Source organism: Petaurus breviceps, unplaced genomic scaffold (assembly GCF_028583685.1).
Source record: "Petaurus breviceps papuanus isolate PSGF00001 unplaced genomic scaffold, PetGlider_PUasm1.0 90925, whole genome shotgun sequence".
NCBI lineage: Eukaryota > Metazoa > Chordata > Mammalia > Diprotodontia > Petauridae > Petaurus > Petaurus breviceps.
The window spans coordinates 5,369,580-5,383,039 of record NW_027187380.1 but is presented as its reverse complement, the minus strand read 5'-3'; positions in this window follow the sequence as shown (position 1 = coordinate 5,383,039).

The following is a 13,460-nucleotide window of genomic DNA, read 5'->3' as shown; positions in this document are numbered from 1 at the left end:
CAGACACTTACTAGTTATGTGACCCTGGGTAAGTCATTTAACATTGTTTGCCTCAGTTTCCTCTTCTGTAAAATGAGCTGGAGAAGGAAATGGCAAACAGTTCCAGTATCTTTGCCAAGAAAACCCCAAATAGGGTCATGGAGAGTAGGACATGACTGAAATGACTGAATATAACCAAATGCTCTTTGGGGTCCTTAGTAATTATTAAGAGTATTAAGGAGTCTTGAAATCAAAAAGTTCAAGAACCACAGCTAAAGTGATTTCTTTAAGCAAAGATCTGACCACATCACTCAATCAACTCCAGGATCAGATATCAAAACCTTTGTCAGCCCTTCACAACCCTCTTATCTTTCCAGGTTTTTATACTTTACTCTTCTTTATGAACTCTTGATCCACTTATGCCAGCCTCCTTGCTACTCTTCACACCCCCACACTCCCTCTCCTGACTCCCCCACCTCTGCTCCCTGGCTTCCTTCAAGGCTGAGCTCAAAGCCCACTTTCCACAAGCAGCAGAAGCTTCACCAATCCCACCTCCCTATCACCTCCCCAACCCAGACACTTTCTACTGAGATCATCTTCCACTTACACTGTATACATTAGATCTCATACGTACACAGTTGTTTGCATGTTGTCTCTCCCATTAGAATGCAAGCTCCTTGAGAGAAGAGACCATGTTTTTCCCTCTTTTTTAAAAATAATCCCCAGAGCTTAGCACAACGCCTTGAACATAGAAAGCATGTAATAAATGGTTTTTTTACTTGACAACCTTTATTTTTGTTCTTTTTAAAAAAAATTAATATCTTATTCTTCCCCAGTTACATGTAGACAATTTTTGACATTTATATTTTTATCTTGAATTCCAAATAGTCTCCCTCCTTCCTCCAACTCTTCCCTCCCTGAGAGAGTAAACAACTTGATATAGGCTATACATGTGCAATCATACAAAAGATATCTCTATATTAGTGATGCTGTGAAAGAAGACACAAACCAAAAGTAATTAATTAATAGAACACAAAAAAATAAAATGAAAAATAGCATCTTTGATCAGTCTCCATCAGTTCTTTCTCTGGCTGTGGAGATCATTTTCATCATGAGTCTTTTGGGATTGTCATGGATCAATGTATTGCTAGAAGAGCTAAGTCATTCACGGTTGATCATGTACAATATTGCTGTTACTATGACTTGACAGGTCTAGTTGAGGATATGGGCAAGTAAAGTGCCATGGTGACGGAAGAGAATTCACAATTCTGCTACTTATTAGCTGTGTGTCCTTGAGGTTAGTTTTCCTCCCTCTGGCCTTCGAGTTTCTCTTCTATAAAATGAGGGCATTAAACTTTCTCTTAGATTTTTTTTTTTATTTTTCCCTTCTGGGATCCTCTCATTTCTAGAGTTACCTCCTCTTCTCCATAGCCGCGATCAAGGGGGTAATGGTGGGATGTATGTCTCAGAGCTACTTCTGGGAGTCATAAAGGATTTGACACAATCTATGCCTAAGGGGATTGTGTGAGCAGCAGGCCTCTTGGGATTCTGCTTAGCCACTCCACTGGGTCCGTCTCACTAGGAACCATGGAGGAACCAGCCCAGAGAGACAAAGGGCCAGTAGAGGGCATTGGAGGCTTTCTTTTCAAAGTGGTTGTAAGGTATGATAAACTTTGGCTCTGAATTCAGTCCATCTCCTTTCCTTACTAAGACTGGGTGGGTGTGGGAAGGAAGTGTTGTAAGAGGCCTAATGAGGAGAAAAATGGTCACTGGGGGGAAGGGGAAAGATTTGGCCCAATGTGCCGTCTAATGAGGGAATGGAAGCCAAGAGCGCTGTTCCCCAGCTGGGACCAGAAGAAAGCCCTACCTCCCCCCATTATTATAGTATTTAATTAATGTACAAAACAACTTGAAGCTAGGCAGTTCAAGCTCTGTTATCCCATTTGTTAAAATGAGGAAACAGGCTCAGATCTGAGGTGAGAGTGAGACCCTGATAACCTTCTGCTAAGCCAGGCTTATCTCTAGTCTTTGCTTTGGGGAGATTGTAGGAGGCAGTGGGATGTAATGGGTGCAGCCTTTGCTAGGCTGGAGCAGGTGCTGTGGAAAATGAAGGTGGAATGATCTATTCACTCTGTCTCTAACACCCATTCTATCATGGAAGGTTTCCAAGAGGAAGGAAGATTTCCAATCCACTCTGGATTGCAGCAGGGGTAGCTGATTCAGCTCTGGGGAGGAGACAGGGAAAGGAGAGGATGAATGGAGGAGTCCTAATGCCTGCACACCCCCAGAATTTCTTCTGCTCCAGTTGTTAGAGATCTCTCTTCACTCTTCACATTGGGCTCACTTGCCCACGAGGAGACCCTCCTTCTTAGTCTTCTTTGTTGGGCCACCATCTGTAGCCCATCAAACAGAGTGTATGTTCTTATACTGTGTCCTAGGCTCTCTTCTCTCTTCCTCTTCTTTCTTCTCCTCTCCTCCTCTCTTCTCTTTCTCTCCTCCTGTCCTTCTCTCCTCCTGTCCTCTCCTCTCCTATCTTCTCCTCTACTGTTTTTCCTTTCCTCTCTTCCTCTCCTCCCCTCCCCTCTTATCTTCATTCTGTTCTTTTCTGTTCTCTCAATGATCTCCTTAGCTCCCATGGGTTCAAGGGTCTTCTTATTCTGGTGACTCCACAATTTATATTTATTTAGCCACAGTCTCCACTGAGCGCCAATCCCAAATCACCTTATCAAAGATTTATTGAAGATTTTGAACAGGAAGGCATAGGTAAGCATCTCAAACTTAATGTGTCCATAACATTCCTCATTATCTTTTCCCCTAAACCTTTTCCTATCAGAGGCACTGCCATCCTCCAGTCACGTCGGTCTGCAATTTTAGTGCCATTCTCACTCCCTCCCTCTCACCTCACGGAGCCAATCGGTTGCCAGGTCTGTTCATTTCTATCTCCGCAACAGCTCTTGTAGCCATCCCTTTCTCTTCACCAATATGGCCATCATGTTACCCAGGCCTTCACCACCCCTCACCTGGATTCTTGTCAGGGCTTCACTGGCATCCCTGCTTCAGTCCTTTCCCCACTTCAACCCCACATCCATCCACAGCTGCCAAAGTGATTTCCCTAAAACACAAGTCAGACCTCCACTCAACAAATCCCAGTGCCCTCTTATTAACTTTTTGTTGTTGTTGTTTAGTCATTTCTGTCGTGTCCAACTCTCTGTGATCCTATTTGGGGTTTTCTTGGCAGAGATACTGGAGGGGTTTGCCATTTCCTTCTCCAGCTCATTTTACAGATGAAGAAACTAAGGCAGAGTTGAGTGACTTGCCCAGGATCATACAACTAAGAAGTGTCTGAGGCCAGGATTGAACTCAGGAAGATGAGTCTTCCTGACTCTAGACCTGGCACTCTGTGCATTATGGCACTACCCAGCTGCCCTTGCCATCTAGCTGCCCTCTGGATTCTAATCATTCTAATTCTTCAAAGACCCTTCCACATAGCACAGTGACACTGATATATGGAAAACTGCATTATATAATAAGTGCATTAGAGATTTACAAAACAAAGGGCTATGTGAGATCTGAGCAGCAAGCTTGTGATCAACTGGTAATATTAAGATGGTTTCTTGGATGCCATCCTTAAGTCCTCACTCTCTTACCACCCTCTCCCCACCCTATATCAAATTCTCAAAGTATAAAGCCTTTTTTAAAAAAAATAGAAGAATTTGGTGTTAAGTGACTTGACCAGGGTCACACAGCTAATGTCTGAGATCAGATTTGAACTCAGGTCCTCCTGACTACAGAGTCAGGGCTATCTTCAGTTCACCACCTAGCTACCCCCAAGACCTTTGCACACTTAAGTGGAATGCCTTTGATTTATTTGATTTTACCTACATAAATTGCCATTAGGTTAAGGGTTGAGTATTTTATTACCTATTTTAGGTAGAATGAGGTAACTTGGATTTATTCAAAGAATCCTCAGCCCATCCCAGGGAATGATTGTAATTATCTGAAATGAAATCTTATTTAAAGTGACCAAATTAAGAATAGAAATGTCTTTGTTTAACTCAATTCGAGAGGTACCTCTGTTCACCTTTGACCAGATGGAAAGAGCTATCAGGTTTCATGAAGAGATTTCCTTCCACGGTACACTGTCATTAACATTACCATTGTTCCATTTGATAAATCAAAAAGTCCTGATCTGGAACTATGAGACTGTTTTACTTTGTTTTGGAAGTTTGTCTTTTGTTCTGGTATCACTATAAAATAGAAGTGGAAATTGCTTAGGGGAGAGAGACAGAAAACGGAGACACAGAGAAAGAGAGAGATAGAGACAGAGAAGAGAGATGAGAGAGAAGTTTCAATTAGTTCAGGGATCCCTGCCAGTGTGGGAGTCTCTCCAAGTAGAAATGTTTGGATGTTAATAAATAATCTCTGACAGATTTTGGCTTAAAACATCGACTATAGAGTTCTTTCACATGAGGAAATGAAGGCATTGGATGCAGATAACTTCAAAAAATTATTGCTCTCTTTTATTTTTACATCACTTTCATCTCCACATGTATTCTTCCTCCTTCCCTCTTCTCCCTAGAGAGTTATCTCTTGTAACAAAGAATAAAAAAGAGAAGAAGAAAAAAAAATCAGTTGAACAAAACTAGTCATCATATAAGTCAAGATTAACAGTATATGCAATGTTCTGCCACATAGTTGTGTCCATCCAGACCAGTGGGTGGGAGAATTGGGGGGAGGAAAGGGCCCTTTCTTCCTTCCCAGCCTAAACAGCCTAGTACCCATTCATGTACCAGAAAGCCTGGAGTTGCTATTACTGTAGGGTGTCCTTCTGCCCTGACCTTCTTGCTAATACCCTTTTCATATGACTTCTCCCTGAATGAATATTGAACTTCTCTCACCCCCCCTCCCCCGTTCTAGGGACCTGTTCCACTTGGACCCTCAGGTCTACTCTCCTTTTTTTGTGGCACACCCTTAATACTAATATATATGCATGTAGCCCCCCACCTACTCTACTTATTGATGGAGATCAATGTCCTGTGTTTGCACGAGGGGCAGGGCAGTGCTGTTGAGTAGGGAGAGAGAACTCTTCAATCTCTTCAAGTTGCTGGGTTTCTTCGGGCTCTTCAGTCACTTCGGGTGCTTCAGACTTTTGGCTTTATTGTTACTGTTGTTTGTCCTTTGGTCTCAAAGAGGACCATGGCATTAGAAGGGTGATGTCATGACTTGCAAGTGGATTAGATTGGATTTAAGTGAGGCAGGGCTGTACAAAGTCAGCAACCTTACTCTCTCCTCTGGAACCATCTGGGTCCAGTGGCCAGATACAGATCAGGATGAGTGGAGATGGCCCTGCTTCCAGCTTCCATGGAAGATGCTAACTACTTCAAGTTGCTGAAGGAAAAGACTCTGGGAAGAAGCTGACATGAGAGGATCTAGAAGTCTCTATCATGTCCCTATCCCCAGCTTGCTACACTAGAGACTTTGGGGAGTTTCCCCTTGGGTGAAATCTGGGATTCTCTTGATTTAACTGAGTTACCTTGATCCTTCACTCTGTATTTTCTGGTATATATTCTCCTGTGTATAATTTCTCTGATTTCCATTTTGCTATCAAATTGTATAAATGGGTTTCTTGGCTAATTTCTATGTGTGTTCATTGTGGAACTGCTTTTTCTAGGGAAGGGAGTTAAGAGTTAAGGGAGTTAAGCCTTGGATATAAAACATGGGACCCCAAAATTAATGAACAACAATCAGAAATTAGATTGAACCTGAAAACCTTACATCCTGTAAGCTAAAAATGTTTAAGGGAGAAATAGATATAATTCTAACCTCTAAGGAGAGAGCCAAATTTCTGTCCCCCCAATTTTCTGCTTCCCCTCCTGGTAGGAATTAAAGTCTCCCTTAGAGAAGGGTAGAGGGGAGAAGAGATTAGGGATGTTGATTTTGCCTCTCTTTGAGTCACACAATGACAACCCCGTGCTATATGTAAGAGACAGCCCTCGTAATATATATACTAACTAATGAGACAGATAATAGTAATTAGACATATTTTTCAATGCATACAATAAAACTTGCATGCAAAAAAATCAATACATGCAGACATCAACCCTCTAGAAACAAAACATTAACCCTATGCCTACAGGTCCCCATAAGCATGTTTCATGCCAATGCTGATCATAAGGTTTCCTTTCTGGCTAGGTGGAGGTCATATGCCTCCTCTGAAGTGGTGGTTTGGCAAATTTCTGTCAATCTTGAGCCAGTGTGGAATGCTTGGATCTCCAAGGGCAGGTAACATAAAAATCTGTCCTAATCATGATCCTGGAGTAGACTGATGGCTGGGACTACTGTTTTTCTGGTTTGGTTAAAGACATCTATAAATTACATCTGAGTTCTGATTGGTGTTCAATTCCCTATTGTTCATTCTTTGTTTGGAAGGAGTGGTCTTGACTTGTTCCTGTACTGTTTTTAAGCAAGGCAGAGTTGCACAAAGTTGTTAGCTTTACTCTCTCTTCCAGAGTCATCAAAGTCCAGTGGCAGGACAAAGTCAGTATAACTGGAGATGGCAGTGGATGACCTTGGTGTCTTAGATGCCTGACCAAGCTCTAAGTGCTCCCCAGCACCTGCTTCAGCTGCCTTCATGACTGTTAGAACAAATTATTCTCACTGGCCCATTCTGCCAGGGGAAGTCTTCACATGCTTGAGGAAGACCACCCCCCGCCCCCACCCAACTTACTAATGGGTTGGAGGCCTGTCAGTTACCTTCAGCCTGGTTTAGCCCATCGGCCCAAACAGTTTACTGGGGTGTGGTCAATGCACATGCTACAGCTTCTTGGAGCCACAGGTGAGAGTCACACGCCAGGTAGATACCAAAGGTGGGTGAGCAGTCCTGAAAAGGGCTTGGCAAGCCCTCAGCCCAGAGGGGCTAGTCCTCTCTGAACACCCCAAAGACCCCCTTGCCTAAGCTTATGATGGAATGAAACTATCAAAGTTTGTTTCTTAAAGTCATTAGCAAGTGTTTTTAATCCATGATTTTCCAGATTTAAAACAAATATCATTAGTAATTATTTGCCATATTTGAAGAACCCAAATAGGTCATTATTAGTTGTCAGATGTGAGAGACACACACATCATTGCCAAACTATACTATTCACAGCCTTTTCTTACTACAAACAACTGACATACCAACCACTCCATCCCAAAATGGAGGCTTAAAACAAAATGGAGTTGTTCATCTTAAGTTAACATAATTATTCCCACCACAGTAGGGCCATTCCAAGTGTCCCTGCCTGTGAAGTGGATATGGCTACTCACATCTCTTGGATGAGCAAATGTAGAGCCGTCTCCACTCCAGATGTTCATATAAACTATTTATGCCTGACCTATGGTAGAGCCTTCTGAGCTCTACTGATCTGATCAGCCATAGTTGGGCCCACTGTACTTTCACCCTAACATAATGATGTTATTTTGGTCTCCTTCAAAAACAAAGGACTAGGGGGAAGCCAGGTGGCTCAGCGAGTAAGAGCACTGGCTTCAGTGTCGGGATGACCTGGGGATCGAATCTGGGCTCAGATACTTAGCACCACACCCAAAAATAATTGGCCATGTAACCTTGAACAAGTTACTTAACCCCAATTGCTTAAAAAAAAAAGGACCACAATCAACCAATCGCTTGGATAAACAGGGAATCACCAACTGCAATCCTTCCTTTAATGAGAAGGACCTCCAGGCCTTACCATGCAGTGTCACTTGTGTCCTAATGTCCTTCAGGTCTTACCAAGTGCCTCCTAACTCCCCCAGTCCCTAGACAGTGCCATATGAGCTGCTTAAGGACCATAAGGATCCCTGGGCCCTTCCATCCACCCTACTGGTGCACCCTTAGTATTTCCAAGCTTTGCTATGCATCCTGCAGCTTTATAAACTCTCACTTGTGCCATCTTACCCAGCTGGAGTATGAGCTCCTTGATAGCAGAAACAGCCTCCATTGTCTATTTGTATTCCCAGCACTTAGTACAATGTGTGGCAAACAGTGATCAATAGATTCTTTCTTCATCCATTCATTGGTAGGTATCCACCTCTGCAAACTTAAAGGGAGGTACATAAAATAACTTTTTTCAAGAATTTCATCAGTGAAGAAAAGGAAAAGAAAATATGGGACTGTCACTAAGTGGAATACAGTGGTCAAGGGGAGGATTTTCTTTTCTTTCTTTTTTTAAAGAAATAAGTAACACAGACTGTTTATAGACAGATGGGAAGGAATCAGTGGTGGTGGAAAGATTAAAGATGTTTGAGAGAAGGGATGACTACTGGAGCAAGGTCCTAGAAAGGGCAAGAAGAGATGAGATTGAGGAATTCTCCTTTGTGTAGAGTAGACATATCTCTTCTGTGGCAAGAGAAATGATGCCCAGAAGGCTTGAGGAATGAACAAAGGAAACTAAGAAAGTTCAGAAGGGGTGACCTCAACCTTCTCAGTGAAATGAGAGGCCAGGTCACCCGCTGTAAGTATTGGGGTGTGGATATGCTTGATGAGGAGAGGAAAGAAGAAAAGGTTTGGAACCACTGTGGCAAATGAGATAAGGAGTTATTAAATATGGGGCCCAGATGAAGTTATGGTGGACCATGAATAATGGGTCCATGATTCTGTAATGTTATCCAGTCACCTTTAGGATAATTTAGGCTTGAAGTTTATGCTGTTGTGTTCCCTTCATTGTCCAGAACCCTTCAAAGTCTCCCTCTTTTTACCGCCTATTTTGTCTCGGATTCTCAGCTCTCTTCAAGGACCCTCTGTTAGCTGCTCTGCCTGCCCTTCCCTTCATCCCATCTCAGCTACCATGTTGAGCTCTGGTTTTAGTCAATTCTAGTAATTTATATAACACCTTAAAGTTTGTGAAGCACTTTCCATACATTAGCCTGTTTGATTCTCACAACTCTGTGAAATAGATGCTATTATTAAGTCCATTTTGCAGATGGGGAAACTGAAACTTGGTAAGGTTGAATGGCTTGCCCAGGATCATAAAGCTAGTAGGTCATACAGCTAGTAGGAGTATAAGACAGGATTTCACCCTAGGTCTTTCTGATGCCAAGTCCACTTCTCTATTCACTGCACCATAATATCTTTCTGCTTATCTAATCTAATTTGCCTCTTGCCCAGTCAGTTTACTAATTTCCATGATTCCCTCTGCCCAAAGGATGTTTTTCTCTCCCAAGTTAAGTTGTTGTCAACCACATTTGGGGTTTCCTTGGCATAGATATAGAAGTGGATTGTCATTTCCTTCTCTGGCTCATTTTACAGATGAGGAAACTGAGGCATACAGGGTTAAGTGACTTCTCCAAATTCATACAGCTAATAAGTGTCTGAGGCTGGATTTGAACTCAGATCCTTCTGACTCTAGACTCCGTAATCTATCCACTATGCCACCTAGCTGTCCCTGTTAATTCTTAACCCCTCATCCAAGAAGCTTTCCCTGATTAATCTTGCTGCTAGGCTAATGATACCACAAGGACTTATTTGTGTGTTACTTTCAATTCTTCTAAATTTATTTAAAAATTTTTATTGACATCTTTAGTTTTTATATCACAATCATTTCTAGATATACACCCCCATGGTCCCACTATTACCCAGTGTTATAACAAAGAAACCCAGTCATGTAAAACCAACCTACACAATCATTCTGTCTGACATCTTACACAACATTCCACATCCATAATCTTCCATCTTACTAGTGAAAAGAAGAAATTACAATTTTCTATCTCTTCTCTGGGGCCAAAACTAGCCACTACAATTTTGTGTGCTGATGTGTGTGATGACAAAACACCCTCTGTTTTGTCATCTCCTTTGGGCATACAAGAAACTCACACAGGGCGAGCATTCACGTGGAGGTCAGAAGAAGCAATACAAGGACCCTCTCAAGGTCTCTCAAGAACTTTGGAATTGATTGTGTGGCATGGGAGACACTGGCACAGGACCCCTCAGCATGGCATGCCCTCATCTGAGAAGGTGCTGTGCTCTATGAGCAAAGCAGAATAGAAGTAGTCTAAAAGAAACACGAGATGTGCAGATTTAAGAGAGTTTACCCCAAATGTTCACACAAACTATTTGTGCCCGACCTGTGGTGGAACATGCCAAACTCACATGGCTTTGATCAGTCACAGACACACTGAAACTGACTTCTAGCATCCTGATGTCATTTTGGTTCTCTTTGAGAACAAAGGCCAACAACCATAACCAACCTCAGAGATGAGAAACCTGAAGTCAGACCCTTAACCTTGTCTTCTATTCTGAACAGTAGCGTTGAGGGACATATTATGGGCCTGCGGTCATCCTCCTGACACCAACCTCAAAGGTCAGGGATATCCCCGAAGGCATCCCAGTTCCCATTAATTACCAACTGGGGATTCTGTCATCCATAAACTTAAAGAAAACTCACTTCCATTTTCAGCTGGTACTGCTTTTCAGAGGAACAAGTTCCTTAAACTGTCGAGTATTCTGGGTGAAGAAATGACATTTCATTGGCCTGACCTTATCTCTCTCAAGTTTCAAGGGGGAAGAAGAGGTGACACCCTGATATTACAAATGCCACCAAATCTGTGAAGCCTACCCTGAATCATTTGGCACAAATCAGAAGTGACTGTTCCCTCCTCTGGCCCTCCTTTCAGATCTCTTTGCATTTTTTCATATTTTTCCTTGTATAATAACAGTAATTATGAGCACATACTTCTTCCCTTCCCCCATTATTCCCTGTCTTTTAAGTGCTCAGAGTTTGTTAAATGAGATTCTACCCCAACACATGCGTGAGCTTTGAAACTTCAGTTGTCCATGTGTGAATTTGCCAGTGGTCGAGCCTGGCAAGACACCAGCGATTGGCTTAAGAGTAAGCTGCTAGAGATTCAGTGTCCCTATCAGAGCTGGCTAGTGGTTGAGCATGATGAGGAGTGACAACCCAGCTTAGCGGTGGATCAACATTGGCCAAGAGGGAGACTTGTCTATTGGTTGTACCACCTTCAGAAGTCACTTTGGTGGGGTGAATACCTTGTAGCAACTGCTATAAGTTTGAGCCTACTCAGCCCAGCAATGGGGGCAGGTAGATGGCGCATCAGATAGAGTGCCGGACCTGGAGTCAGGAAGACTCATCTTCCTGAGCTCAGATCTGGCCTCAGACACTTACTAGCTGTGTGACCCTGGGCAAGTCACTTACCCCTGTATGCCTCAGTTTCCTCATCTGTAAAATGAGCTGGAGAAGGAAATGGCAAACCATTCCAGTGTCTTTGCCAGGAAAACCTCAAATGGAGTCACAAATAATTGGACACAACTGAAATGACTGAACAATACAACCTCCCCAGGAATGGAGGCTGTAGAGAGGAGAGTATGCCATGGTTTTAGGGGAAATGCTTTGTAATGTCTGTATCTGCTAGGTCTCAGTAAATATCTCTTTTGTAAAAATAAAAAAAATAATAAAACAAAAAAGAACTTGATTATAAACTTTGCTCATGATATATAATGATCACATATATATGCATGTACATATATCTATATTCATGTATATATAATATATATATATCTATATCACTTCAGCCTCTACAAAGCATTTTCAGACATAAGAAGTTCCTAACATCCCTGTGAGGTAGGCAGGATAGATTTTTTTTAAATTTATTTATTTACTTTTAGTTTACAACATTCAGTTCTGCAATCCCTTGAGTTCCAAATTTTCTCCCCCTTCTTCTCTTCCCCCTTCCTCCCCCATGTCAGCATGCAATCTGATATAGGTTCTAAAAATACCTTTACATTAAACATTAGCAAGTTGTAAAGAAGAATTATAACCAATGGAATGAACAATGAGAAAGAAGAAACAAAACAAAACAAAAAAGAGAGAGCAAGTCATTTGCTTCAACCTGCATTCACAGGATAAGTATTTTTATCCCCCATCAAACTGAGGCTAAGATGAAATGATTTCTGAAGGTCACAGGAGCAGAAGTGAAATTTGAACCCAGGTATAGAAAAAAAAACTATCAGGCTCCTTTAAGAAACAAGAGCGCGAATGAGGCATGTTTACTACTACCAAAGAACAGCAGGATAGTCAAAGGAGAAAAGGACTGAGGAAAGTAAAAGGATCACCAAAGCGCAGAGGTCATGTAGTCCAAATTCTTGGTTTTACAGGGCCCAATAAGTGGGATTTGAACCCACGTTTTTGGACTCCAAATGCATAACTTTTCATTGTACCAAGAAGCAGAGCCAAACAAAAAAGCAGATGTTTCAATAAGTAAAGCTTCTAACAGTAAAGTAGCATAATGATGTCTAAGTTTGTACTTAGAAGTTTGTTATGAAACTTTTCTGTAACTGAGTAAATGTTATGATCCCTTTTTTGGGTTTTGTTTTAGTTTTAATAATTTTCTGTAATTGTAATTTTTCTGTATTTAAACTACTTTTTTGGGTCTATTCCTGTGATTTCATCAGTACTGGAAACTACAGGTATGGAAACTCCATCCACTGATGATGCATAGCTGCTTAAAAATATCTTAGTTTCCTGGTGGCACCTCAGGGTTAAATGATTTGCCCAAGGTCACACAACTACTTAATGTTAAATATTTACAAACTACTTATAAGAAGTCAACTAAAAAAACCTGCTATGTCAGTATAGGTATGTGGATTATGTGTTATGTTTCTGCTATAGTCTCTGACCTAAAACTGAGAGTTCTCAAAGGGCAGCAATTGTCTCTGGGAATACTGAGAACTCCTTAAGGGGCAAGACTATATTTCTTTCTTCCAAATTTTCCTCTACTGTACATCTTAAGAGTTGAATAAAGAAACAACACAGACTCTTGCTTCCCATATCTCCAATCCCATAAGCCCTTAGTAGTCAGTCACTAAGCATTTATTAAGACCCTACTATGTGTCAGGCATTCTACTAAGCACTGGAAGGTCCTTTATAGGAGACATCCAAACAGGACCAATCCCAGGCTTTCCTCAGGCCTATAATCATCACCTTTCTCCCTATCAGACACCTACGTAATTAGGGTTGGCCAAAATAACAGATGTGACTGGGGACGGCTTTGTCTCACATAAATTGCTTTTATTTGGGATAGTGGGTCTAGGGATAGACTACTTTGGTTTGATTGACCTAGATTTTAACAACAGCAACATCAATAACCCTGACTCCTGTCACACCCCCTCATTATGGTAAATGGTCCTGTTGCCCACAGAGCTTGAGAATGGGGGCAGATGTGGCAGATCTCACCTCCAGGTAGTAATTCTGGGGCTGTCCCTCTGGTCCCCCTGGGGGGGGGGGCTGATAGCATTAGTTGGCCCCACCCAACAATGTGTTTCCTGGCAGCAAAACAGGAGCCTACAAGAGATGTTGGGGCCCAGCCTGGCAAAGGTCCAGGTGAGCCACTCTGACTCACTGGGCTTTTCTTCTGAGTTGACAGCTTAACCACTAGGACCTCCCTTCCTCACCCCTCAGCTTTACTTCAGACACTTGGAGTTTTACCTGCCC